We start from the raw sequence: 24,825 nt of genomic DNA, 5'->3' as shown, positions 1-24,825 counted from the left end.
ATATATATATATATATATATATATATATATATATATATATATATATATATATATATATATATACAGCGGAAAAGAGATACAGAAATAACCAGTCAATGTGGGAGGGGGAAACATGTTGTGGGAAGGTAACAGTTTCAAATAGAAATCCTCAATAACAGAAAGAAGCAGCAAAGCCAGGATATCAACAAGAATCAAAAGTCAACAATTTGCACTACATCACCATTCGTGCTTTTACTCTCATTCTCACCAAAACAATACACGACATCACCCTTCATGTTTTACGCTCTTCCTCATCCAAACAACAATCACAAGGCAAATAGGGTAAGGGAATCTGTAACCTTGAAGTAAATCAAATAACAATAAGTAATGAAAGAAACAACATAACTCGGATATCAATAAGGAATCGGGAATCAACAAATGCACGGCATCACCCTTCGTGATTTTACTCTCGTCCTCACCAAAACAATCATATAATAAAAATGTGCACGGCATCACCCTTCGTGCTTTTACTCTCTTTCCTCACCATTTAATCAATAAAATCGGCATGGAATGGTACATCATGCGACACGGCATCACCCTTCGTGCTTTAACACTCTTCCTCACCCAAACAACAATCACAAACAAAGGGACAAGGGAGTAGACAAATAATGGTAGAAATACCGACAAGGGAATACAATTAAGCAGCTAAATCCCGGCAAGGGAACACAATTAAGCACTTAAATCCCGGCAAGGGAACACAATTACGCAATTAAATCCCGGCAAGGGAATAATATCAATGTTCTCAGCTTCCCGGCAATGGAGATAATCAACAAAACAACAAACATCCCGGCAAGGGAGCAATTTAATAATTCTTTCTCTTTCTTTCACTTTCACTTTTCATCTCACTTTACCACCTGAGCCAACGCTCCATAGGGGTTCAATCATCTTGTATACTTTCACAATTCGTATTATAACTCGAGCCAACACTCCTTGAAGTGCAGAGATCAAAATTTCTTTCACATGCTTGTTACAATATATAGAAAATCATCATTAAGGCATGGAAGATACAACAAAATCAGAATATCCGCAATATAAGGACTCGCGGTTATACTAGACACCAACGTATAGATACTCGTCATCATGCCTATACGTCATACTCGACAATTAGCATGTAGCAAATAAGACTAAACTCCTAATCCTTCAAGCTAAGGTTAGACCAAACACTTACCTCAAAGCTTTGAGCACTACTCAAGCCTCAATTATAGCTTTACCCCTTGATTCCACCACCAATATGCTCGAATCTAGTCACAAGTTACTTAATTACATCAATAAGTGCTAAATGAATCAATCCCAATGCATGAAAATGAGTTTTCCCAAAGTTTTACTTAAAAAGTCAAAATCACCCCCGGGCCCACGTGGTCGAAACCCGAGGTTCGGACCAAAACTTGTTTACCCATTCCCCACGAATTCAAATGTATAATTTGTTTTGAAATCGGACCCCAAATTGAGGTCCAAATCCACAATTTTTAGAAAAACCTAGGTTCTACCCAAAACACCCATTTCCCCCCATGAAAATCTTTGATTTTAAGTTGAAATCATATTAAAAGATGTTAAGGAGTGAAGAAAATGAGTTAGAAATCACTTACCAATCGTTTTGGAGAAGAAATGTTATTTAGAAAAATCACCTCTTATGTTTTGGGGTTTTGAAAAGTGTAAAAATAACTAAAATTCACGTGTATTTATACCCTTCTGAAGCCCCTGTGCGGACCGCGCTAAGCCGACCGTGGCCACACAGCACCCACCGCGGACCGCGCAAAGCTGACAGTGGCCGCGCTGGCCCTTCCTAAAGACCTGTGGACCTTTACCCCGCGCGGACCGCACTAAGCCGACCGCGACCGCACAGCACCCACTGCGGACCGCGCAAAGGCGACCGCGGCCGCACGCGATTCCTCGTGGGTCGCGCTAAAGGATTTAGAGGCCTGTAATATTTTTCCTGAACCTGCAACATCTGATCTTCTAAGCCTACGGCATCCTAGAACCTACTCGAAACTCGCCCGATCCCTCGAAGCTCTAACCCAAGTATGCACACTACTTCAAAAACACTCTACGAACATATTCGTGTGGTCAAATCATCAATATAACATCATAAACATCGAATCAAGCCTCAAGATCAATGGAATTTCTCAGATTTCCCTTTTAAACATCAATTCCCCAATTTGGGTCCGGATCACGTCAAACGACGTCCGTTTTTAACCAAACTTTATAGGAGTGATTTCAAACATCTATAAGACTTGTACCGGTCGCCGGAACCAAAATACGGGCCCGATACCATAGTCTTCTAACCAAATTTCATTTCCAATTTCCTTAATTACTTCAAGAACACAATTTCACTCAAAAATTCATTCCTCGGGCTTGGGACCTCGGAATCCGATTCTGGGCATACGCCCAAGTCCCATATTTTCCTACGGACCCTCTAAGACCGTCAAATCACGGGTCCGGGTCCGTTTACCCAAAATGTTGACCGAAGTCAAATTTTCTTTTTCTTTTTAATATCAAAACTTAGCATTTTTCATAGAATTTCATATTTAAGCTTTTTGGCTACGCGCCCGGACTGCCATACAAATCGAGGCAACCTTAAATGAGGTTTTCAAGGCCTCGGAGGCACAGAATTCAATTAGAAACCGGTGATGACCCTTTGGGTCGTCACATGAAACAGTTTTACATGGATGGAGCACATCCATAAAGTACTCCGATGATTGTTCGATCACTTGATGTGAATAAGGACCCGTTTCGACCTCAAGAAAAGAATGAAGAGCTTCTTGGTCCTGAAGTACCATATCTTAGTGCAACTGGTGCACTAATGTATCTTGCTAACACTGCAAGGCCTGACATAACTTTTTCGGTTAATGTCTTAGCAAGATATAGCTCTGCTCCAATAAGGAGACACTGGAATGAGATCAAATAGATATTGCAATATGTAAAAGGGACTATCGATATGGGCTTATTTTATGGCAATAATTGCAATTCCGATCTTGTTGGTTATGCCGATGTTGGGTAGTTATCTAACCCGCATAAGGCTCAATCTCAAACAGGTTATGTGTTTACATGTGGCGGCACTTCCATATCTTGGCGATCGATTAAGTAATCAATTGTGGCTACTTCTTCTAATCATGCTGAGATAATTGCTATTCATGAAGCAAGTCGAGAATGTATTTGGTTGAGGTCTATAATACATCTTATCCGAGACAAATGTGGTTTGAAGTGTGACAAACTACCCACAATTTTGTATGAAGACAATACAGCATGCATAGCCCAATTGAAGGGAGGATTCATAAAAGGAGATAAGACAAAGCACATTTCACCAAAGTTATTTTTTACACATGATCTTCAAAATAATGGTGATATCAATGTGCAACAGATTCGTTTAAGTGATAATATGGTTGATTTGTTCACCAACCAACATCAACATTCAAGAAACTGGTGTACAAAATTGGGATGTGAAGGCTCAAGGATGTGAGTTGATGCTCTCATTGGGGGGAGTTAATACGCGTTGTACTCTTTTTCTCTTACAAGGTTTTGTCCCACTGGGTTTTCCTTGTAAGTTTTTTAACGAGGCAACCAAAAGGCATATTTCTAAACATGTGTACTCTTTTTCCTTCACTAGGATTTTTTTTCCCGTTGGGTTTTTTCCTAATAAGGTTTTAATGGGGCACATTATCTATGGACATCCAAGGGGGAGTGTTATGATAAATATCACATTATGTTGGATGTCTACTCTTCTTCCATGATCTTCATCTCAAATGTTTAATGACATATTTTGTATGTTCAATGACATATTCCATGACATATTTTCTTCACTTTTTATGCCTATATAAAGTCCTTGTAATAGATAGGAAAATACATACAATTGAAGAAGAAATAAGAATCTCTCTTCCTCTCTTTCTCTCTATATCTCTTAATTTATTTTTGCCTGTTCTATATTATTATTTTGGGTTATATTTTATAATAGTAACTGGATTTTTCTACCAATAAAATCACTAAACTTTATCCACTAACTATATATGACAGTCCGTCAACAAACCTATCCATCAAGGTAACATTAATGTTGTAGTGGATAAGTTTACTATTATTATAATGCGTAAAGTTATAAAACAAATATGACAAAAAATAATTTCGTGACCTTACAATTATAATGGGTAAGGTTTAGTTCCTTTGATGTGATAAATAATAATTTTGTGACGCTACTATCATAATAGATAATATTCAATTACCTAGTATGATAAAAAAAATATTTTACGACTTTACTATTATGGTAAATAAAGTATAACCATACGTGAAATTAACCTAATCTATGATCTCTCCATTTTTTTCCATATCATATACTACTAATTATTGAATTGTAGAGGAGCAACACACAATTTGTACCTGTGGTTTCTTGTATGTATGAATGTGTTAGCACAGCCAATACATTCTATAAATGCCTTCAATGAAAGAATCCCCTAAGAAATACAGTCAATAATTTAATAGTTTTAGATTATACAACTAAACATATTTTGTCACCCCAAAAAACTGAAAAAAAGAAGATAGTTGCTTGTCTTTCTGCCATCATAAAAATATTTCAAGTTCCCACCAGCAGAAAAAGCTCGGCCAGCTCTCTATATATTTTGCATTACATAAAACCCAATATTAAAAAAGGCTAAATATGACAATTTGAAAATTTCAAACTCAGTTGTAGATAAAAAAAAACTTGATATTAGTTAAGTAAAGAAGGGTAAAGCGATGTACCCATTAGAAACTGAGTTTCAAATCGTAAATCACTAATCTCTGACTAAAAAGGCAGCCTGGTGCACGAAGCATCCTGCATTCATGTCAGGTTAGGGGAAGGGCCACACCCCAAGAGGTGTGATGTAGGCAGCCTTTCCTGATGCAAGCATCAGTGGCTAATTCTACGGGTTAAACCCGTGACCTATAGGTCACACAGAGACAACGTTACCATTACTCCAAGGCTCCCCTTCATAAATCACTAACTTCTAACTGATTATAGAAAAAGAAAAAGAAAAAAAATAATTAAAGATGTAACGACCCGACCGGTTGAATTAAAGTGCATTTTGGAGGAATTTCATAAGTTTGATTGAAGTGCATTTCAGGGTTATCAATGTCCATTTGGGATTCTGAGTCTGATAATAGCTCTGTATGGTGATTGTGGAGTTGGGAGCGCGATCGGAAGTGAATTCGGAGGTTTGTAGTCATTTTGAAGTCAATTGGCTAAAGATAGAAATTTGAAGGTTTTTGAGAAGTTTGACCTAGAGTTTGACTTTTTGATATCGGGGTCGGATTCTAATTCTGAAAGTTGGAGCAGGTCCATAATGTCAAATATGACTTGTGTGCAAAATTTGAGGTCAATCGGACGTGATTTGACGGGTTTCAACATTGAATGTAGAAGTTTGAAATTTCAAAGTTCATAAAGTTTGGATTGGAGTACGATTCATGATTTCGACGTTGTTTGATATGATTTAAAGACTCGGCTAAGTTCGTATTGTATTTTGGGACATGTTGGTATAATTGGTTAAAGTCCCGAGGTTTCAGGTGGATTTCAGAAGGCTAACGGATCGATTTCGGAAATTTGAAGCTGCTAAAAATTTGCTGCTTTTTCTGCTGCAGCTGTTGTTTTGGACAACAATGGTGTAATCGAGGAGGCTATTTTGGAAGCTTATATCTCGAAATATATAAGGAATCTGAAACTGTGAAAAATATAAAAGTTGTTGTCCTGCATTCTAGTTTCCAGAAAGTTAAACCATTCATGATTTGGACATTTTATTAGAAAGTTATGATCGATTGAAGATGACTGGTGGAGCAGTTTCGACAGAATTTTCTGATGCATGGAGCCGACTTTAGAAGCTCATATCTCGAAATATATAAAGAGCTATATGGTGTACAACCTATCAAATGAAAGATCTTCGAGTCTAGGTTCTAAATCTTCAGATCGTTTGTCATTTGGATATTTTCACAAGAAGTTATGGGCGTTTTAACAGAAGGTGTACAACAGGGGAAACTGGTAATAGGATGTACAACCTGCACAACGCAAGATACAACTCGATGAAGCCTGGGCAGATCGTTTTAAACACGAGTTTTGGCCCATTTCTTTCATTTATTTCATTTGCCTTGGACGATTTTGGAGAGCTCAGGGAGGGATTTTCACCAAGCAACACTAGGTAAGTGATTTCTTCCTATTTTTGAGTTAAATATGTGATCTCACATGGATTTAGACATGAAAAAATAGTATAAATTTGGGATTTTTGGGAAGACCTAGAATTTGGAATTTTGAACTTTTACCTTGAATTTGAGCATGAAAATTTGAGCAAATTGTATATTTGAGTTAGTAAAGCTATGGGTAGAATTTATCTTCAAGAAATTTCGAAATCCGGGCACGTGGGCCCGAGGGCATTTTGGTCAACTTTTCGAGCGGAGTTGGGAACTTATATAATTTGAACTGTTACAAGTATTAGATTGAATTTTTATTGGTTTGCCCACTATTTGAATAGTTTTGGGGCATTGTACATCAATTGGAGTCGTTGGAAGGGCTTGGAAGCCGGTTATGGAAATTTCGGAGCGAGGTGAGTCTCCTTTCTAACCTTGTAAGAGGGAATTATCCCCATAGGTGATATAATTGGTTATGTGCTCCTATGTGTGGGGGCTACGTACACACAAGGTGACGAGAGTCCGTGCGTAGCTACTATTATATGTAAGTCCGGGTAGTCTACGACTCAAAAGCATGCTATACTTAGAATATCTGTAATCTTGTTGGTAGTTGAATTGCTTAAATCATATCGAATTGGTAAATGAATTTCTAAAAGGATTAAACTTCATTTTCTTAAATCTCTAAAAGAGAATTGGCTTTTATTTGGATAAACGTTTCCCGATAAATTCTTAATTTGTTGTTTGAGCATGTATTTCTATGTGTACCTGCGTCGCATGTATGATTCGCGAGCGGGGTAATAGATATATCCATGGTTCGCGCCGTTCGACCCTCGGCAGTGCACATTTTATATATGTTGGATCGGGCCGTACGACCTCAGCATGATTTGTGCATGCTTGTATTGCTTGCCTTGAGAGTTATTGATATTGATATTTTCTCTCCCCGACTTGAGATAATTGTTAATTAATGGATTATGAATCCGGAGACTTTTTAATAAAAAGGAACTCTTACCTGTTTCGTGACTTATTTGAGTTTAATGTTGTTCTTAATAAATCCGTGATTCATCGCATTAATAATATTATTATTGGACTACTAGCAAGTGTCGAAGTCGACCTCTCATCTCTACTTCTTCGAGATTAGAAGGGATACTCATTGGATACACGTTGTTTTCGTACTCATATTACACTTGCTGTACATTTTTGTTGCATAGGTTCATATGTGTCTAGTGGCTTAGTGGCATAGTGGCATGATTGATATGGAGACTTGTGTGAGCTGCAATTATCGAGATAACCCACAGCCAACAGAGTCTCCTTCAGAGTATTGTACTGTATTTTGATTTTTGTCCACTTGTATTCCGGACACTTACTGTATTTTACGTCATTCCCTAGTAAATGCTCATGCACTTGTGACATTGGGTTCTGGGATGATTATGGGGTATCTTGTATTAACTACTTAACATTCATATTTGATTTGAAACGATTATCTTTTACTGGTAAAATTGAAGGAAACTCATAGTTTTTAAAATTATTAAAACGAGAATTTAATTAAGTATTTTGGTTGGCTTGCCTGATAGCGGTGTCTGACGCCATCACGATCCTTAGTGGATTTTGGGTCGTGACAATATGGTATCAGATCACTAGGTTCCCTTAGGTCTCACAAGTCATGAGCGAGTCTATGAGAGTCTTGCGGATCGGTACGGATATGTTTGTACTTATCTTCGAGAGGCTACAGGGCTGTTAGAATCACTTCCCTTCTTGATTCCTCATCATGTGGTTTGATTCCTTTGAGGCTTATGCCCATGTTTCCTTCCTACTCAATCTTATGCGACGTGAAGCGCTTATTATAAATCGGGAATTGAGGAATTGTAATAGTACTACAGATGTGGTGCGGGATGTTTCTCCCTGCATAGTTGTTTGGGATATTGTCTTCACCTTGTAGAAGGTCGTTTTGTCGTTTCAGCTAAGTATCAGTATTACCTAAGGTTTTGAGATCTGGCATCAATGTTATGATGATTCGTGCGTTGCTATCGCCTAGTATTGATGTGATGGTAGGATACTTACCAATATGTTCGGGCAGTGAATGACCTAAAAGGAAGCCTACTATTGCATGATTCAAAGACTCGGTATTTCATTCCCGGTGGAGGAAAGGCAACCAGACTATAATTGTTCAGGATTGAGTCGATGTTTCTAATGTCAACGGCTCGGGAAAACATGATCTTCGAAAAAGTATAAAGTTAGTAGCAGTCCATTAGTTCAAGTGCTACCGAGATATATATATTGATCTAAGGCAAAAACTAGGCAGCAAAGGATGGGGAAGGACATGTGGGAAGTGTCATGCAGTGGTTAAATGTCTAGAAGGCCAAGTGTAAGAAGCGGAAGTCGAATAGTTGCTTAAAGAAGAGGGTCCGGCCAAAGTGGGAGAGTGGCAGAGCAGCACATGGATTCAGTGGCAGGATAACTACACCCTTGAGGACAGTTAGAGTGATTTGGGAATTTTTAGTGGACGGTGATTGGGTCTACGAGCTTAATTTGAAATATTGGCTAGCATAACGGTGGGAGATTCGATATAACGGAAAGGATCTGCTTGATATAAAGAAGGATACAACATAATTTCGAATTGGAAGATATTATCGCACATTTAGTTAATGTCCACGAGGAGTGAATGGACTTGTGCAACTGGTGGATGAGCACGAGCTCAGGATGGATTATTGGTGTCGTAGTAATTGTACCCCATGCTGCGATGTTGGAAGATATCGGTGTGTAGTCTCCAAATTTGGGGGATGTCTTCTATGAGCAGATCAGCGATCGCGTGGTTGGCAAAGCTTCGGCGAAGTATTCTATTAACTATCTGGTAAGAGGTCTAATGTGTGAATGTTGTTAGAGATTCAGAGTGTTCATAAAATGCTAAAGGAAGGATTTCGAGGAATTTGGCGGTTTAATTGCGCAAGGTCATGTCAATAAGAGATAAAGAACCTTGGTGGTTTCCAAAGTTGTGTAATAGTGGCTTCAAGCTAAGTGGGAGAGTCCCACCGCCTACGGTTGGATTGTCTGATCGCCTATTTGTGAGATATATAGTTATTAGCATATTGATGGGCTATTTCAGCTACGGGAAAAGAATAAAAGTGGTAATTTGAGCAAAAGAATTGTTAAAGTTGTGCTATGGTTGGCCTTATTGGCTCATGTTCAGACTTGGGGAAGGATTCAGGATTTATGCCTTGTATAGATGCGGGTTTCAAAGGAAGTGATTTTGTCGGGTGCTTCGTCGAGAGGGTATTCATGTGCTAGAAGATTCATGGAGTTGATTATATTCGGGGCCAAGTCAGAGTGGGTGGCTCTCAACAACGGTCCTAGTAGATTCAAAGGTTAAAGTGTGGTGCCTAATGATTTCGAGCCTACAAGTATGGTTAAGAATCAAGCTTTCGTAGCAGCTTATGAGAAGAGGCCCAGAATGTTCTATGATGTTTTGACTTGCAGTACAACATTTGGGAGGAAAATGAGAAAGGACTTTGGATTCTTAGAGGGATTATCAGAATGGGCATACCAGTTGAGGATGAGAATATGCGCACAAGGGAGGTATGAAATGGTTCATGGGATTTGAGACAGCATGGTCTCGTGATTCAGGGTCACTCGGGATGAGTGCGGATGGAGTGTACTATGTGTTGAATGGTGTTATTATTATTTCTAAGGCAATCAAGGATAAATTGAAAGAAGATAGATCGGTTAGCCATAGTTAGGCTGGCATATTGGTGGTAGTGATTAGTTCCTTCAGTGTGGTCCAGATATGCAAGCGAATTGTGACGGTACGTGCGAGGCTTGTCGGCCACCATAATTGATGTTATTCAGAAGTATTCTACTGTTATGGACTATTATGTGTAGGTAGATCCCGAAAGGGCTATAGTGGCTTAGACCACTACTTAGAGATTTGCATATTCTACGATTATGAGAATTCAACTGTGTTGCTATAGTTCTTCTGAAGTGAGTTAAGTAAAAAAAATTATATGATGAAGTGTTAATCTATTTGTGGTTCCGGAGTTATGATGAAAAATCGTGTTCTATCGCATATTGGCATGTTGGGTGCAGTGAGTGTATGGAATTTGAAGTAAGGATCAAGGTTGTAGTTCGGTTTTGACAAGGATGTTACAAGCTCGGATGAGCAGGAAGGGAGTTTCGATGTTTAAAGTAAGTTAGTATTGTCTTCCACGTCACCTGAGATCGGTGCTTTGTGAAAAACTCTTTGCATCCTGGTTAAGGATTCTTTATCGCTTATCAGCGATAGTGCGGCCGGTGGTTTGGATGTACAGACTTGTTATCTGTTACGGAAGGATGTGGGAGTGTGTCCCACGGGAAGGTCGTATAAGTGTGACATGTAGTCACTTGATTGATTGAAGAGTTAAACCAAGTATGAAGATTGTAGTGATGTCGTTAAACTGAGAATTGATGCCTGAAGGGCACTCGGTTTATTGGGTTGTGGACTGTGGAGGATTACTCCGGTCATGATGGTAGTTCTCGTGTGTTATAAGAAAAAGGGGAGTTATTATGGACCTTTGGAAGGTTATTATCTTAGTTCAGTGTGGTTTTGAATCCGCTTGAGGTATGTGGATGGATCTAAATGTGAATATGGGCTCTATATTAGGCCAGATGTGTTTATTTCAGCGATGCGCTCCTCATGGAAAAGTAACTGGGGTACTATTTCGTCGTCGGTTATTTCATGTAATGATATATTGCACCGTATGAGTTGTGAGATGGCTTGGTGAATTTCTTATGTGTTGAGGTTCCGCGTAGAGATGATGTTATATGAGCTAGATGGTCTTAAGATTCAGATCATATATCGCACCTTAGTTGTGCTTGAGTTTGTAGCTTATGACGCTATATGTCTCACCAGGGATAATATTATGCACTTAGCATGCTTGTGACCGACGTTCGACATTTTGTTGTAATGAGCAATCTGGCTCGGTGTGTATCTCCTTATGTGAATTTTATGTGTGGATCGGGTGGCACGCCGCCATGGGTATGTTGTTTGGATCGGGTTGCACGCCGCAATAGTGTGATATTGAGTACAGTTCCCTATATCTGTTTTATGTGTTTTGTTTCCCATTTTCCTGAAGAAAACTCCTATTTACTGTGTGCCCGCATCGCATGTATGATTCGCGAGCGGGGTGTCTGTTTAATCATGTTGACCGCATTGCATGTATGAGTGGCGAGCGGGGTAATTGGATTTCATTTTCAAGGTTCGTTTTCCTTTTGTATCGCATTCAAATTGGTAGCCCATTGGCACATTGTGGCTTATTGCCTGAGCAGTTCGTATTGGGTGAGACGAGATCATTGGATTTAGGATCATTGCAATCTGATTATATGAAGTATATTAAGGAGCAAAGACCACTATTTGGTTTAGAATGAGGTGATGGTTCTTGTCAGGAGTATAGACCAAATGATTTTATGATTCGGCAGTTGGTTATGAAACTCTACACATCTCTTCCGTCGTGGAGGTATTGTAAGAATTAGAGCAAGACCTATGTATGTCATGAGGTGCAATGGGAGCATTAGATTCGTAGAATTTCGACTATTATGCTCAGAGAAAGTTATTGTGGTTCAGTGAATAAAGTGGTGCAAGGTGTGAATTCAGCAAGGGTATGCAGTCATGTTTTGGTACATCGTGTGGTGATTGATACGGTGTTCGTATGTTGGAAACAGTCCTGGCAGAGATTTTTGGATGTTGGAATTGGGCTCTAAGGCTTATTTGCCTAAGTAAAAAAGGGTATATTCAGATTGATCGAGCTAGGGTGCCCAGCTGAGTTGTGGTAGCACGGGTAGGTGGTCGAGGTGTTAAATAGTGATTTCGGGCAACCCTAGCGTCGTTCTTAGCACGCTCGAGGATGAACGTATTTTTAAGTGGGAGAGAATGTAACGACCCGACCGATCATTTTGAGCTCTAGCGCGTCGTTCAGTAGTTTGAGGCCATGAGCAACTTTACTTCATGTATTATGACTTGTGCGCACGGTCGGAATTGAATTCCAGAAAGTTTAGAGTTGATTTGGAAAGAGAATTCTCATTTCGGAAGCTTTAAGTTGAAAGAACTAGCTAAGATTGGATTTTTGGGTAAATGACCTCGGAATCGGGATTTGAATGTTCCAGCAGGTTCGTATGATGATTTTGGACTTGGGCGTATGTCCGGATCGAATTTTGGAAGACCCGGGAATGCTTTGGTGCCTATTGTGGAAGTTAGCATTTTGGAGGAATTTCAAAAGTCTGGGTTGAAGTGCATTTCAGGGTTATCAATGTCTGTTTGGGATTCTGAGTCTGGGAATAGCTCCTTATGGTGATTCTGGAGATGGGAACGCGATCGGAAATGAATTCGGAGGTCTGTATGTCATTTGGCTAAAGATAGAAATTTGAAGGTTTTTGAGAAGTTTGACCGAGAGTTTGACTTTTTGATATCGGGGTCGGATTCTAATTTCGAAAGTTGGAGCAGCTCCATAATGTCGAATATGACTTGTGTGCAAAGTTTGGATTGGAGTACGATTCATGATTTCGACGTTGTTTGATGTGATTTAAAGCCTCGGCTAAGTTCGTATTATATTTTGGGACATGTTGGTATAATTTGTTGAAGTCCCGAGGGTCTCGGGTGGATTTTGGAAGGCTAACGGATTGATTTCGGAAATTTGAAGCTGCTGAAAATCTGCTGCAGCTGCTGTTTTGGACAGTAATAGTGCAATCGAGGAGGCTATTTTGGAAGCTTATATCTCGAAATTTATAAGGAATATGAAAATTTGCAAAACAAAAAAGTTGTTGTCCTTGCATTCTAGTTTCCAGAAAGTTAAACCATTCATGATTTGGACGTTTTATCAGAAAGTTATGATTAATTGAAGATGGTTGGTGGAGCAGTTTCGACAGAATTTTCTGATGCATGGAGCCGACTTTAGAAGCTCTTATTTCGTAATATATAAAGCATTATATGGTGTACAACCTATCAAATGGAATATCTTCAAGTCTAGGTTCTAAAGCTTCAAACCGTTTGTCATTTGGATATTTCCACAAGGAGTTATGTGCATTTTAACAGAAGGTGTGGAAAATGGTAATTGGCTGTACAACCTGCACAGAGCAAGGTACAACTCGATGAAGCCTGGGCAGATTGTTTTAAACACGAGTTTTGGCCCATTTCTTTCATTTGGCTTGGACGATTTTGGAGAGTTCAAGGAGGGATTTTTACCAAGCAACACTAGGTAAGTGATTTCTTCCTATTTTTGAGTTAAATATGTGATCTTACATGGATTTAGACATGAAAAATTAGTATAAATTTGAAATTTTTGGGGAAGACCTAGAATTTGGAATTTTGGACTTTTACCTTGAATTTGAGCATGAAAATTTGAGCAAATTGTATATTTGATTTAGTAAAGCTATGGGTAGAATTTATCTTCGAGAAATTTCGGAATCCGAGCATGTGGGCCCGAGGGCATTTTGGTCAACTTTTCGAGCGGAGTTGGGAACTTATATAATTTGAATTGTTACAATTATTAGAGTGATCTTTTTATTGGTTTGCCTGTTATTTGAATAATTTGGGGCGTGTGCATCAATTGGAGTCGTTGGAAGGGCTTGGAAGCCGGTTATGGAAATTTCGGAGCAAGGTGAGTCTCCTTTCTAAACTTGTAAGAGGTAATTGTCCTCATAGGTGATATAATTGATCATGTGCTCCTATTTGTGGAGGCTACGTATGCACGAGGTGACGAGAGTCCGTGCGTAACAACTATTATGTGTAAGCCCGAGTAGTCTAGGACCCAAAAAGCATGCTATACTTGGAATATCTGTAATCTTGTTGGCAGTTGAATTGCCTAAATCTTATCAAATTGGTAAATGAATTTCTAAAAGGATTAAACTTCATTTTCTTAAATCGCTAAAAGAGAATCGGTTTTTATTTGGATAAACGTTCCCCAATAAATTCTTAATTTGTTGTTTGAGCATGTATTTCTATGTGTACCTACGTCGCATGTATGATTCTTGAGCAGGGTGTTTGTTTATTTATGTTGACTGCGTCGCATGTATGATTCACGAGCGGGGTAATAGATGCATCTATGGTTCGCGTCGTTCGACTCTCGGCAGTACACATTTTACATTTTGTTGGATCGGGTCGTACGATCTCGGCATGATTTGCGCATGCTTGTATTGCTTGCCTTGAGAGTTATTGATATTGATATTTGCTCTCCCCGACTTGAGATAATTGTTAATTAATGGATTATGAATCCGGAGACTTTTAATAAAAAGGAACTCTTACCTGTTTCGTGACTTATTTGAATTTACTATTTTTCTTAATAAATCTGAGTTTCATCGCATTAATAATATTACTATTACACTACTAGCAAGTGTCAAAGTTGACCTCTCATCTCTACTTCTTCGAGATTAGAAGGGATACTCATTGGGTACACGTTGTTTTCTTACTCATACTACACTTGTTGTGCATTTTTGTTGCACATGTTTTATATGTGGCTCGTGGCATAGCGGCATGATTGATATGGAGACTTGGGTGAGCTGCAATTATCGAGACGACCCGCAACCAGTAGAGTCTCCTTCAGAGTATTGTACTGTATTTTCATTTCTGTCCATTTGTATTTCGGACAATCACTGTATTTTACGTAATTCCCTAGTAAATGTTCATGCACTTGTGACACCGGGGTCTGGGATGATTATGGGATATCTTGTATTAACTGCTTAACATTCATATTCGATTTGAAACGATTATCTTTTACTGGTAAAATTGAATGAAAATCATAGTTTTTAAATTTATTAAAACGAGAATTTGATTAAGTATTTTGTTTGGCTTGTCTGACAATGGTGTCTGACGCCATCACGATCCTTAGTGGTTTTTGGGTCGTGACAAAAAAAATACTTACCTCGATGATAATAAGTTGTGCATTGTCATCTTTCTCAATTTTCTCGAGTTTTTGTCCTAGAACCAATGCCTTGTACACGGAAATTAAAATGTGTTTTTGTGAATGGGAAAGACGCCATTTAAAACAATTCTTGAATTAAATAATCAGATTTAAGTTCCTTCTTGCTATTTTGTAAAACTTACCACTTTTATAGAGATGACATTTAACTGGTTAGGAAGATTTAAAGTGAGCACTCTGACATGACCAACTTCCTCAGCAATAACAACCTGGTGAAAAGTTACTTGTCTTTAGTCATGCTATATAAGTTGAATATTTATTATAGTGCACACGAACATCTTAGATATATTTCACCTATGGTCACCTATTTTGTTCACTAATAAACTTACAAAATATTTTTTTTTTCATATTAAAGTAACAAAAATTTTCCATGACGATGATATGAATTGAGTTTGAAAAAAGAAGAAGTGATAATTTATATTGCCGAGCATAACTTTATTTGGGGTTGAAGCGTAATTATTATTGTTGTAAAGTATCAAACTTTTATCTATATTAAAAAAATATTTTTGCCTGCTGAAATATATTACTTTATCATTTAAAAGTTTAAGTTGTTAAAGAAATCACAAAATTACTTACTTAATTATATTTTCAACATACTGGGTTATAGTTATCCCTTGTATTGATTATAAAAGGATTTTCAATGGGGTTTATATATGACGTCTTAGACCATTCCACCCATCACCTTAAGAATTTGGTTGGATGCTCAAATGTTTTCACATAGTATCAGAATCAAACTTTTGTGCATTGCAACTTTGCATAATTGATTTCTCTTTATTTATCGCTCTCGGCTTCTCTCTCTTAATTCAAGCCATCGAGTCATAACCTCGATTTGCGTGCGCAGTCCAGTCGCGTAGCCGGAAAGCTTATATATGAAAATCTATGAAAAATGATAAAGTTTGATTATAAAATGAATTAATTTGACTTCGGTCAATGTTTTGGGTAAACGGAGACGGACCCGTGATTTGACGGTCCTGGAAGGTCCGTAGAAAAATATGGGACTTGGGGATATGCCCGGAATCGAATTCCGAGGTCCCAAGCCCGAGAAATGAATTTTTGAAAGAAATTATTTTCTGAAAAATATAAAGATTTTTGAAAGTGAAATATCATGTGAAACCTGTGGTATCGGGCCCGTATTATGGTTTCGGAGCCCGGTACAGGTTCACTATGATTTATATGTATTGTTGGTAAAGTTTGGTAAGAAACAGAACCCATTTGGCGTGATTCGGATCGTAAATGCAAATTTGATGTTTAAAGAAGTTTTGAGAAATTCCATCGATCTTGAGGTTTAATTCGATGTTCATGATGTTAGTTTGGTGATTTGAGTACACAAATAAGTCTGTAGGATGTTTTCGAGGTTGTGTGTATATTTGGTTTGGAGCCCTGAGGGCTCGGGTGAGTTTTGGATATGCCATGGGGTGCATTTTGAACTTAGAAAATTGCAGGTTTTATGTTGGTGTGTTTTAGAATGTGAAGCATGTCTCGTAAATGCGAGCCATGCATCGCAAATGCAGAGGTGGCATGGGCAGCCTTCTTCGCAAATGCGAAGTATATGTCGCAAATGTGACACCCGCCTGAATCCCCTACAGTCGCAAATGCGAGACCTCCAGTCGCAAATGCAACTTCGCAATTGCGATTCACCCTTCACATTTCCCAACCCAGCAGAGGTCAGGGTTCGCATCTCCCATACTTGTGATCTGCAACTTTATACTTAGATGATTTTAAATCCATTTTTCATATCTTTTCAAAACACAAACTCCTTTGGGCGATTTTTCAAGAACAACTCTTCTTCCAAATCGATTGTAAGTTAATTTTAACTCATTTCCTTCAATCATTAACATCAACATGATTTCAACTTAAAATTAATGATTTTCATGGGGGGAATTGGGTGTTTTGGGTAGAACCTAGGTTTTTCAAAAATTAGGGATTTGGACCTCGATTTGAGGTTCGATTTCAAAACAAATTATATATTTGGGTTCATGGGGGAATGTGTAATCGGGTTTTGGTTCAAACCTCGGGTTTTGACCATGTGGGCTCAGGGTTGATTTTTGACTTTTTGGGTAAAACTTTGGAAAACTCATTTTCATGCATTGGGGTTGATTCATTTGACATTTATTGATGTAATTAAGTAACTTGTGGCTAGATACGAGCAAATTAGTGGTGGAATCATAGAGTAAAGCTATAATTGAAACGTGAATTGTGTTTGTGGCATCGAGGTAAGTGTTTGGTCTAACCTTAGCTTGACGGATTAGGAGTTTGTCCTATTTGCTATTTGTTTCTTGTTGAGCACAACGTATAGGCATGGTGACGAGTATCTATACGTTGGTATCGAGCATGACCGTGGGTCTTATATTGTGATTTTTATGACTTCGTTGTATTATTCATGCCTTGGTGAAGATTTCAATTTGTTGAGTAAAGCTGTGGAAAGAATTGTGACCTATGAACATTGAGGAGCGTTGGCTCCAGATGTATAACGAATTATGAAAGTATAAGTGATAATTGAAACTTTAGAGCATTGGCTCAAGCTATGAAGTGAATTGTGAAGTGAAAGTAAGAAAGAGAAGAGATCATTATGTTGCCCCCTCACCGGGCTATTGTTGAGTTGTGGTTCCCTTGCATTGTGCTCTTAATTAATATTATAGATGCTTAGGTTGATGAATCTTTGTGTTGGGTGAGGAGTTTGGTTATAGCTGAGGTAGTTAGGTGTTGTAACAAGTTTGGTTATAGTTGAGGTAGTTAGGTGTTGTAACAAGTTTGGTTATAGCTAAGGTAGTTAGGTGTTGTAACGAGTTTGGTTGTAGCTGAGGTAGTTAGGTGTTGTAACAAGTTTGGTTATAGCTGAGCTAGTTAGGTGTTGTAGCAAGTTTGGTTATAGCTGAGGTAGTTAGATGTTATAACAAGTTTGGTTATAGTTGTTTCTCCCTTGCCGGGACGTAATTACCTATGCTATCGAATCCCTTGCCGGGATAGCGTAGACCTTATTGATCCCTTGTCGGGACTCTTGTTATGATTGTTGTTAATATTATATGTGGATCGGGTTGCACGCCGCAACAATATTATATGTGGATCGGGGTTGCACGCTGCAACAATATTATATGTGGATCGGGTTGCACGCCGCAACAATATTATATGTGGATCGGGTTGCACGCCGCAACAATATTATATGTGGATTGGGTTGCATGCCACAATAATATTATATGTGGATCGGGTTGCACACCGCAACAATGACATATGTGGATCGGGTTGCATGCCGCAACAGTGTTGTTATATTTTGGGATCGGGTTGCACGCCGCAACAATGTTGTTACTTATTGAGTTGGAGTACTCACTTTACTCCCTGGACCCCTGTGTGCAGATTCAGGTGTTGCGGATCCTGCTAGTGTGAGTTGAGAGCTCCTGGTAAATATCGGAGTCCACGAGGTAGCTGCTTGACGTCCGCATTCCCATGTTTCTCCTCCTTTATCATTTCTATCTCTTTTCAGATATTTGTACTAGCTTATAGACTTAACAGACTTGTATCATGACTTATAGATGCTCATGACTAGTGACACCCCGGTTAGGGCTGCGTCGGGTTGTATTTCCGCTACTTATTATCATTAAATCATGTTTTAGACTGCTTTCATGTTGTTTAACTTCTTTAGCAAGTGAATTGGGTTTAGTTGGCTGGCCTTGTCTTCACGAGAGGTGCCATCATGACCAGGCTCGGGGTTAGGGTCGTGACAAGTTAGTATCAGAGCCTAGGTTACATAGGTCTCACGAGTCAAGAGCAGGTTTAGTAGAGTTTCGTGGATCGATACGGAGAAGTCTGTATTTATCCTCAAGAGGCTGCAGAACCTTTAGGAAAAACTTCATATTCTAAAAGTTCTTGTTGTGCGAACTTGTTGATCCGAGTACTAAACTTCTGTTATTCTATTCTCTCACAAATGGTGAGGACGCGCGCTACCGGTCAGGGTGGACGACCCCCCGTACCACCAGTTGTGGCCACCAGAGGCTGAGGATGCAGCTGTGGTTGTAGTAAAGGCAGAGCAGCTAAAGCAGCTCCCCTTACCTGGCAGCAGTTCTCCGTTCTCTTTCTAGAGAAGTATGTGTCGCAGTCCCGCAGAGAGGAGCTTCATAGAGAGTTTGAGTAGTTGCATCAGGGAGAGATGACTGTGATGCAGTACGATATGAGGTTCTCCGAGTTAGCTCGTCATGCTATTTGGATGGTTCCGACAGATAGAGAGAGGATTAGGAGGTTAGTTGATGGCCTCACTTATCAGTTTTGTATTTTCATGACCAGGGAGAGGGTGATTGGTGCTACTTTCGAGGAGGTTGTGGATATTGCCCATGAGATTGAGTCTGTTCGTTGCCAGGAGAGGGAGGCCAAGAGGCCTCGAGGATCTGGTAGTTACAGTGGTACTCCTTCGAGGGGTCAGTTTCAGCTTGGCAGAGGCCTCCCATTCAGGCATGCTCAATGCCTTTCCAGCTTAGAGTTCATCTCGTGCTCCATTAGCTCAGGGCTCTTCTATGCCGAGTGCATCTGCTAGTCACTCCGGTGCAAGGGGTTCCTTTCAGTTCCCTTCTCCAGCATCTAGGAGTTGTTTTGAGTGTGGTGATATGGGTCACATATGGAGGCAGTGTCCTCTTCGTTTTGCTAGTTCATCCCAGCAGAGGGGTCAGTCATCGGCTCCAGTGCCAGTTTCTTCACCACCACCCACTCAGCCAGCTAAGGGTGGAGGTCAGTAGCCAGGGGTCACCCTAGAGGGGGAGGTCGATCAAGGGGCGGTCTGGCCCATTTCTATGCACTCCCAAGCAGACCCGATACTATTGCTTCAGATGCTATTATTACAGGTATTGTTTCAGTCTGCCATAGAGATGCTTCTGTATTATTTGATCCCGGTTCCACCTTTTCTTATGTGTCATCATACTTTGCTCGTTAGTTGGGTACGCCCCATGAGTTACTTGTTCATGTATCTACCCCGATGGGCGATACTTTGTTATAGATCGTGTGTACCGGTCGTATGTGGTGACTATTGGGGCTTTGGAGACCCGAGTGGATCTGTTGTTATTGATCATGGTGGATTTTGATGTCATTTTAGGCATGGATTGGTTATCTCTGTGTCATGCTATTCTGGACTGTCACGCTAAGACAGTCACATTGGCTATGCCGGGTATGCCATGGATCAAGTGGCGAGGTGTGACTGATTATGTTCCTAGTAGAGTGATCTCTTTCTTGAAAACCCAGCGTATATTTGGGAAAGGTTGTCTTTCATATCTAGCGTTTGTGAGGGATGTCGGAGCTGAGGCTCCCAGTATTGATTCTATTCCAGTTGTGAAGGATTTTCCCGATGTGTTTTATGTAGACCTGTCGAGCATGCCACCGGACAGGGATATTGATTTTGGTACTGACCTGGTGCCAGGCACTCAGCCCATTTCTATTCTGTCGTATTGTATGGCACCAACGAAGTTGAAGGAATTGAAGGAGCAACTTTAGGAACTCCAAGATAAGGGGTTCATTCGGCCTAGTGTGTCACCTTGGGGTGCGCCGATTCTGTTTATGAAGAAGAAGGATGGCACAATGAGAATGTGAATTGATTATAGGCAATTGAATAAGGTAACAATTAATAACAAGTATCCTTTGCCTCACATTGATGATTTATTCGACCAGTTTCAGGGAGCGAGAGTGTTCTCCATGATTGATCTCCGTTCAGGTTATCACCAGTTGAAGATCAGGGACTCGGATATTCTTAAGACGGCTTTTAGGACTCGATATGGTCATTATGAGTTCTTGGTGATGTCTTTTGGGCTGACCAATGCCCCAGCAGTGTTCATGCATTTGATAAACATCGTGTTCTGGTCTTATCTTGTCTCGTTTGTCATAGTCTTCATTGATGATATTCTGGTATATTCGCGTAGTCAGGAGGAGCACGCGGAGCATTTGAGAGTTGTGTTGCAAAGATTGAGAGAGGAGAAGATTTATGCAAAATTCTCCAAGTGTGAGTTTTGGCTCAGTTCAGTGGCTTTCTTGGGGCACGAGGTGTCCAGCGAGGGTATTCAGGTTGATCCGAAGAAGATACAGGCAGTTCAGAGTTGGCCCAGACCGTCCTCAGCCACAGAGATTCGCAGCTTTCTTGGTTTGGCAGGCTATTATCGTCGGTTTGTTTAGCGATTCTCATCTATCGCATCGCCCTTGACCAAGTTGACTCAGAAGGGTGCTTCGTTTGTATGGTCGGACGAGTGTGAGGAGAGCTTTCAGAAGCTCAATACAGCTTTGACCACAACCCTAGTGTTGGTCTTGCCATCAGTTTTAGGTTCATATACCGTGTATTGTGATGCTTCGAGAGTTGGGATTTGTTGTGTGCTAATGTAGGAGGGTAGAGTTATTGCTTATGCTTCTCGTCAGTTGAAGCCCCATAAGAAGAACTACCCCATTCATGATTTGGAGTTGGCTGCCATAGTTTACGCGTTGAAGATTTGGAGGCATTACTTGTATGGCATATCTTATGAGGTGTTCACTGATCATCGCAATCTTCAGCATTTGTTCAAGCAAAAGGATCTTAATTTGAGGCAGTGAAGATGGTTGGAGTTGCTTAAGGATTATGATATCACTATTCTGTATCATCCGGGAAAGGCCAATGTGGTGGTGATAACTAGGGATTTTGACGTGTTTCATGCTCCTTCTTGCTTATGCTTTGATTATAAATTCTTACAAAATAGTCCCAAAAGGCTCATAAGTTGTGCTTGATTGCAGGTTTGATCAACAAAGTGACGAGACATCAAAGATCGGCTCAAAAGGAGTGAAACCTACACAAGTACCAAAGACAAGACACCTCAGGACAAATAGGCCTAGTGCGGCCGCACTACACTTTGTGCGGTCCGCACTAGGGAGATTCAGAGAGCTGGATTTGAAGGCATCAAAGCAGTGCGGCCGCAATACATATTGTGCGGTCTGCACTGAAGACACCGCGACTGTACTACCATTTTATGCGGTCCGCAGAAGCAAACTTCAGAGAAATGTCAAGTGCCAAGGTTCAAGCCTATGCGGTCCGCGATCGTGTTTGTGCGGACCGTGCTAGACTCCTCCACGGCCGCATTCCATTTTGTGCGGTCCGCAGAGCCTGGGTTCAGAGAGTTGATTTTTCAGAGTCTAGAGCCTAGTGCGGCCGCACACCATTTTGTGCGGTCCGCACTGACCCTGCAGGGGCATTTTTGTCCAGTTTTTCCAATTTAGTACAAATAGAACCTTTTTCCATTTTTAGGGTATCAGATATTATCAGACCTTAGCTGCGCTCGTGAGAAGACTTTTCTTAGACATTTTAGCCATTTTTACTTAGTTTTTATCATTGAATCTTTGTATTTACCTTAGCAATTAATTAATATGTCTTTATCTTCATCTATTTCTCTGTTTTTTCTCTTCAAGCATGAGTAGCTAGACCCATTAGCTAGGGTTGTGGCTCAACCCTAGTGTGGGTAATTGATGGGTGTTGTGATTTAAGGTTAGAATGACTATGGGTGTTTGTTATTTGGGTCAATTTCATGGTTTAATCATTGAATTAGTGGTTGCAAACACTAGTTTGTGCTAAGTTGACTTGGGTTCTTCATGAGAAAGGGAGCCTAAGTATCCGAAATGGACCCAATAAGGAATTGGGATGGACTCAAGAGAATTGATGGTCCTAGTTAAGGGTTAAACCTCGAGAGAGTAATACCCGACTTGAATCCCAGTTACTTGAGCAAATTTGCCTACCCTATTGGTCTTGAGAAAGTCAATTGGGCAAAATTACTCTCTCTACCGAGAGGTGTGAGAGTGGGTAAAATTATGCAATGGTTATAGCATATTCCCCAATCATGTCAATCGTGCCTTAGGTTCAATTACCCGCCAATTGGCCATCTAGGAGGATGTCACTACCCTAGTGCCTTTTTATCCATTAGATACAACTTGTAGCAATTCTCGCTTAGCATAATCTAGTTGCAATTATAATTAGTAGTTGATAATAGTAGATTATTAAAGAAAAACCCAAAAATGATTGGAAGTGATATTTGGAACAATTACACAATCCCAATCTAAATAGATACTCGACTTCTTTCCTAACTCCCTATGGAAATCGATCCCGACCCACAAACCGGGTAAAAGCTATTGCGACCTCTCTTCTTTCCTTATTTGTTACTTACTTGTTTGTGTCACTACTCAGGTACCAACATGGCTTAAAACAATGCTAATGACCCTCTTAGAAACGTGATAGCGAGGGAGGAGGTAGATGATCTTGAGCAAGATGAGGTGCCTCTTGCACCTCAATGACAATGTAGAGGCCGCAATGCCAATGCGAATCCAAATGACAATATTCCAGACCCTCCTCTGCCACCTCCAAGAGTGGCCCCCAGAGTACTTTTGAACCAGGGTTATGCAAGTGTTATTTTCCCACGCAGAATTCGGACGAGCAACTTTCAGATAACCAATGTGATGTTGACCTTACTTGAGCAGCGTGGGTACTTCACGGGCACTGCAAATCAAAATGCCTACAAACATCTCAAGGGGTTCGTAGATATATGTTGGGGGAGCAAGCAAACAAATGTATCCGACGATGCGCTGAGATTGAGACTTTTCCCGTTCTCACTTCGGGGGAAGGCATTAGACTGGCTCTCGAGAGACCCCAACCATTCCATCACAACTTGGGATGAGTTGGCGGATACGTTTATTGCCAAATTCTTCTCTCCTAGTCATATGGCGGCACTTCGAGATGAAATATTAGCCTTCAATCAAAAGCCAACAAAACCTTTGTATGAGATTTGGGAGCAGTATAAAACGATGGTGAAGGAGTACCCAAATAATAATATGACCGAGGCCATGATCCAACAAACCTTCTACCGGGGCATAAATACTATAAATCAATGCATTGTTAACCAACTGGTCAGGGGCAATTGTATAAAACTTTCTTATGATGAGGCATGTGAAGTACTTGATGAAATGGCGGACACTTTTTCAACATGGCAGAGTAGAGCAAATGTGCCTCAAGGTGACCCTACGATTATCCATTTGCACAAGGAATTGCACGACCACGGGCAAGCAATAGCTGAGCTTACTTCTACTATGAACCAATTGGCTAAGGCGCAGTTGCAACAAGATCAGAATCCTCGCCAAGTGAATGCCATGGAGGGTGTTAGTATGCTTGTAAACAAGAGAAGGCAAAAGAGGCAACAAAATCAAGGAAATTCTGAGCAATTTGTTGATGAATATGATGGGTGTCAAAATGATGGTTATGATGACCAAAGTGAAGAGGTACAATATGTCAACAACTATCAAGGCAATAGAGGCAACACTTCAAACCAACAATGGCGACCCCAAGAAAATTGGGGCAATCAACAACAAGGTGGTGGCAATTGGAACAACAACAACAACCAAAATAACAATTGGGGTAATCAAAACAACAACCAAGGCAATTGGAATGGAAATAACAACAATTGGGGCAACAACAACAATCAAGGCGGGTGAAACAACAATGGAAACCAAGGCAACCGGGGGCAAGGCTTTCAAAGGCCCCCAATGTACCAACAACCGAACAATCCACTCCATTTCCCTTCTCAAGGTCCTAGTTCTTCTGGTAATGATATGGGTAGAATTGAAATGATGTTCAAGCAGATGATGAAGAGGAATGCGGATTCTGATGCACAGTTAGCTTCTCACAACACCTCTATCCGAAACTTGGAGGTGCAATTAGGCCAAATCTCTCAGTCATTGAATA

At 40.1% G+C, this 24,825-nt stretch overlaps 1 pseudogene; it reads right to left on the bottom strand.

Annotated features, from left to right (window-relative positions):
* Nucleotides 1-24,825, bottom strand: part of LOC107762725 (3-hydroxyisobutyryl-CoA hydrolase-like protein 5) — a 91,226-nt pseudogene that overhangs the window by 61,245 nt on the left and 5,156 nt on the right.

Source organism: Nicotiana tabacum, chromosome 8, assembly GCF_000715075.1.
Source record: "Nicotiana tabacum cultivar K326 chromosome 8, ASM71507v2, whole genome shotgun sequence".
NCBI lineage: Eukaryota > Viridiplantae > Streptophyta > Magnoliopsida > Solanales > Solanaceae > Nicotiana > Nicotiana tabacum.
The sequence above is the reverse complement of the archived record's forward strand: the minus strand, read 5'-3'. Positions and strand labels throughout refer to the sequence as shown.